This window comes from Saccostrea cucullata, unplaced genomic scaffold (genome assembly GCF_032062105.1).
Source record: "Saccostrea cucullata isolate Sc308-1 unplaced genomic scaffold, CSIRO_AGI_Scuc_v1 ctg13065, whole genome shotgun sequence".
NCBI classification, from domain to species: domain Eukaryota; kingdom Metazoa; phylum Mollusca; class Bivalvia; order Ostreida; family Ostreidae; genus Saccostrea; species Saccostrea cuccullata.
The window spans coordinates 4,096-9,784 of NW_026921432.1; the positions used below are offsets into that span (position 1 = coordinate 4,096).

At 33.9% G+C, this 5,689-nt stretch overlaps 1 long non-coding RNA gene across 2 annotated transcripts; it reads left to right on the top strand.

Annotated features, from left to right (window-relative positions):
• Positions 1-1,618: 1,618 nt before the first annotated feature.
• LOC134259941 (uncharacterized) lies at positions 1,619-2,479 on the top strand. 2 transcript variants are annotated; one of them, XR_009990431.1, is made up of 3 exons: positions 1,619-1,736; positions 2,056-2,162; positions 2,429-2,479. It is a non-coding gene; the product is annotated as an uncharacterized LOC134259941 (long non-coding RNA). The 2 variants fall into 2 exon arrangements; XR_009990430.1 differs by having other exon boundaries at positions 2,384-2,453.
• The last annotated feature ends 3,210 nt before the right edge of the window (positions 2,480-5,689 follow it).

The window sequence follows — 5,689 nt, forward strand, 5'->3', positions numbered from 1 at the left end:
AGCTCGCACGTGCAACACGAGAAATGTCCAATATAATTGATACAGACGTAACTATTTAAATTATTGATGAAATGCTTTGAAACTCATATTATAAGTATATATTAGAAGCATAAACAAAATGACATGGTCAAAAAAGTAAGATCTCACGCGCATGCACGTGCGCGTCGCTCTGATTGGCTGAAACTAAAGTCTCAAAATCTAACTTGTTTTTTGACGAAATCCTATGAAATTTTAAACATAGGCATGTATTAGGATATCCTACAATAAGATGTATAGCAATTATCATGAAAACGCGTGCATGCACATGCGCTGCAATCTGATTGGCTTATGCTTTAAATAGCTATAACTCCCTTGGTTTTCAACCAAACAGGATGGGATTTGGAACATAGATAGACATAATGGACTTCTACAAGATGGTATAGTCATCATGCACATGCATACACGTGCGTGTACGTGCACTGCAATCTGATTGGCTGAAACTTTAAACAGCTATAACTCCCTTGGTTTTCAATCAAACGGGGTGGGAATTAGAACATAGATAGATGTAGTGGACCTCTACAAGAAGGTATGCCATCATGCTCATGTATGCACGTGCTTCTACGTGAAATGAGTAAAATCAAAAATACAATTTAATGAGCGTATTTTTTTTATACTTATGGATTAAATACTTTAATATTTAGTATATTGAAATATATAGATTGTATAGACAAGATGATATGGTCTTTACGCACATGCATTCACATGCGCACGCGTGGAATTCTAAAATTTGAATGAACGTGGTACTTTCTGGGTAAATGTTGTTAAAGCCTCAAATGCATAGAGTTTGTCTTATTTAATGAAGCTTACAGGGAATGTGGCACCAAAAGGAAGTTGGGGAGCGTTTGGGGAACATCTGTAACGGTCCCCGTTACAATTAGCACTAGTTCCTAGTAAAATACCGGTAACATGCGTAACTGTACCACATGTAACATCGGACCTCAGCAGGTGCATTCCTACTCAACAGGCTTAAATAATTATGCCATAACAACTAAAATAAGACCCAATAACTTTTTTAAATGTTGCAAGAGTTTTAGGCAAATGAACTTTGATTTTCAATAAACGCAGAGCTATCCATACAGCATGTTATAAAGCTGTTGACTATCCAATGGTGACACTCTACACCTTTAATTTGCATAGGCAAATACAAAGAATATAATCAGCAAGGACTTAAAACGAATAACGTACAGGTAAACCAAAAGAACCCTTGGAGTTCAGTAGATACCAGTTTACCACATACGCTAGGTTGCAAACCATCCCTAATGTAGATTTTCCAAAGGGTTTGGAAAAGTTTTGGAATTCCATGGAATTCCAATCATTTCTATACCAAACTCGAAAAGTGTGTCTGGAAGTTTTTGGAATATTTTGGAATCTGAAAAAAAAATTGGACTTAGACATTTTTTGGTTTGGAAAGTAGTGGAGTTCTTTGGAAAAAATGATAAAATGAGAAACTTAGCCATTTTCTGCGCTGGAAAACTGTGGAAAATTACTTAGAATTTTTTAAGTGTCAAATAATAGTACAATAACATCGGGATCGAGGTCGGGCTCGATGAACTATAAATTAAAACAACATGCCGAAATTCAAAAATATCGAATGCCATGTTGATGTTGAACAGATGGAAAGTTGGGAAGAGGGTGTCTAGAACAGGGGAATCATGATTAGCTTTGGATGGAAGAAGATGAAGACATTTTAAGTCCCGGTAGGTACAATATTGTACAGTATTTTATGTGTCCTTGAATGAAGAACGCTTCTGCTACTGTTCATTAGTTTGGACACCACACATAAACTGCCCGACGGTGAAATCGTTAGTGCACTATTTCAATTTTCTAATAATTTAAGATCATGGATTTTAACTCGAATTTCCTCGTTTGTGATCGAACTGATAGAAAGAATTTTACCTATACGTTCCTTTGTTCAAGATAACATTTTCAGATCAGAGTATGACGTACAATGTAATTAATTATATATTTTGATCATGATCATGATCATTTTCAGCTCTTATTTTTATTATTTTATAGTTGCTGCATTGTGTCTGAGATGATCCCCACAGCGATGGCGTTTGATAACTTGGACAAGTTGGTGGATGTAGATGCTTAGCCAATTAGTCACTAGGCTTGTGAATATGGTGAGAACTAGCTCAAATTATCATTCAAACCAAGTAAAATAACTTTGATTTTAATAATCCATGTCTATTAGCATAAGATTAAAAAGAAATTATTTGCCATGTAAACAAAATTTAAAGGTTTATATTCTTAACATGCTTAAATTCCTTATTTTAATAATTTAAAACAATTCTGACAGGTAATCTAAACATGCTAACTGCACAGGCATGCATAATTATTTTAGATCAAACAGCAATCATCTACTTTGAAATATACATGCATTTTACAGGAATCCAAATGCTTACAAGGACAAGAGGTGTATGAAAAAAAAAAAAAAAAAAGGTCAGATTTCTTAATTATTTTCTAAATCAATAAAATCACATGCATTGAAATTATCTTTTTCAGTATCAGCTCACCTGAACCATTTTAAGGCCTAAGTGAGTTTTTTGATCAGTGGCTGATGTTGTCTGTCGTCTATAAACTTTTCACATTTTTACATTTATCAGAATTAATCCTAATTTGAACAAAAAATTGCAAGATAGTGAATTCATATTCTACAGTAGACTGATTTGCCAGGTCGAAAGAACCAGTTGTTTTGTATAGCTTTATTTAGTTTATTATTTGTCATATATTTATATGGATATCAATAATGATGCATCTTAATGATTATCTTTTCTTTCAGAAATTGTGCAAGAAAAGTTTGAAGTGTCTGTGCATGGGACCACAGGCACCTGTAGTATGGATAATATCCCCCCCCCTCCTTTTTTAATGACAAAAAATGTAAGAGTGTAAAATACCTCAAAAATTTAAAATTTCCCCGTCAAACACATCTATATGTCGTTATATGCAAACAGATTGTACTTTTTCTCACGTTTAAAGAATGACCCTATTCGGTATAATAAAAATACACAAGGTAAGAAACAAAAGTTGTAAACAAACAGGGGTTCCCCACTTCGAGACAGATTTCCAAGATAATAATTAGTGTTACCTATCATAATTTTGCCAGCACTATGTCTGGGAGATGTTCTTTTACTAGTCTCTTAAACCTAAACCCCGCCATTGATGGTTAATATGCCGTAATCGTAATCGGATACATAGATTTTCTCCATTGACAGCTTTGGAGGAGGTTTTGGAGTTGCTTATCTGTTTCGCCTTATCTGATTGGTTAATTGTAATACAGTTTAAATATGTAACCAATCAGATAAGGCGAAACATAAAAGCAGCTTCAAAACCTCCTCCAACGCTGCCAGTGGAGAAAATTTTATGTATCCGATTAATAAATCGTCCGATTACGCCATATCAAACGCTAACAGCGGGGTTTAGGTTTAAGAGACTAGTAAAAGAACATCTCCCAGACAGAGTGCTTGCAAAATTGTGATAGGTAACAATAATTATTAACTTGGAAATCTGTCTCGAATTGGGGAACCCCCTGTTTGTTTACAACTTTTGTTTCTTACCTTGTGTATTTTTATTATACCGAATAGGGCCATTCTTTAAACGTGAGAAAAAGTACAATCTGCTTGCATATAACGACATATAGATGTGTTTGACGGGGAAATTTTATATTTTCGAGGTATTATACACTCTTACATTTTTTTGTCATTAAAAAGGGGGGGGGGGGTATTATCCATACTACAGGTGCCTGTGCATGGGACTGGGAATGATCATCATCCAACTTTCTGAGCCTTCGTACTGAAAGTGAATGCATTCGTGACACCAATTATCTGTCAACCGTATAACATAACCATTTACTAATTTCATGGGATATTGGCGAGAAAGTGATTCTCTAGCAAACACGTCAGAAGTTTTGGATTTTCATTAATTGGGATCTTTGGCACGTACGTTGGGGGAAAATACTTTAGCATCTGTTGATTTTATGGGATCTTTGTATCAATATAGTTGTGTAATACACGTATTTGTCACTCTAGTCATTAACTTTGTACCAGTACATAAGCCACTGGCACTTCATTGTAAATGTATACTCTGTTGAGGTTTCAATGACCTCTCCAATTCCATGTCCAATGTCATTTAATAAAACTGGAGTTTACTAAATACATGTATATCTTAACATGATTATCATTAATTTAACTAAGGTGATTCTCCAGTAATCATATTGTTCTCTGGATAATTTTGTAAATAACCTTTGATGTAAAATACTTTCAGTGGGAATACATTTAAAAAGTGTGCTTATATTGTACATCTGAGAGTATATATGCAATATTTGTCTCAAAAAACATTGTAATAGAAACAATGAATTTTTATTTTGAAAATATAGATTTGATCTATGAAAAATTGTGATTTTATCAAGTTTTTTTGTAATTATTTGGCACTAATTATTTCAGTTTTCATTGTACATGTATTTGGAATCCTAGAATTCAATGGATTTCCATGGAATTCCTTACAATTTACAAATATCCTGGAATTCCATGGATTTCCTCCGCAAATTTCCATTCTGGCATTGTTCCGCTCTTTTCCAGGCTAGATTAAAAATTCCAAATCATTCCGAAAAAAGTTCCGTCCCAATACTCCGGAGAATTCCTAAGAATTCTGCGGAACAAAAATTTCATGGAATTCCACGGAATATGCTTTGGAATTCTATGGAAGTTGCGGAAAATCTACGTTAGGGATCAGCTAAGGATCTAGTCTACAGGGCTCTTTGAGGGGATTTGTTTGGTTACTTTAAGAAGTAGATTAAGAATTGTATACCAGTCAATTTAATAAACGTGTTTGGTACCGATTTGTTTTTGTACTAAAATTGACTACGGAGTATTAAATACATAGAGCTCTTAGCGGGTGTAACTTGTCACCATGGTATGTTAACAATTGCGATGTACTCTTCCGAGGTAAATGATTTTCCTCTCTGAAATTATTAATGGACTGTGTTTATTCCATTTCATTGCAGATTTTTATTGTCTGATGTTTTTAGGAGATCGATCTCTCCCCGTCATATTTACCCCTTTTTGTATACATGCATACGTGTATCAATAAAAAAAATCGCCTCTAAAAATGTTCTCATTTATTCGTTTAACAATAGTATCTTTTCTGAGAAAGTTAGGAAATCGAATGTTTAGTGTCATTTTAGATATTAAAAATTTTGAGTAAAAGCCTTACTCACGATTAAAAACAAAATCAATTCGTACCCCGGTGCCTATCTTCAATTCCTTTGTACTCTAAGTGATTATTTGACAAAACTCAAATATTTCTTCAGGATGTAAAATATCCTGATATATTAACTAATCACTTTAAAGCATATAGACAATATCTGACATGTTTATCTTTGGGATAAATATTAGAGGTAATATCTCTTTAAAACGCACTCAAACAAAAAATACACCAAAAATATGGAGAGATGATGATGACGCTTGTTCTTCTCGTGTTTGGATTTTTTGTGTTTTCTGTTCATTGTTGTTCCGAGAACATTCTTCATGGATACCGGTTGGATGGTTTTACTACTGAGAAAATACCAAATATTGGTGTCCATGCTTGTATTAAATGTAAGAGGGCGAAGTATATTTTGCATCGGGTTCAAGATTCAGATTGAAATTTTTAT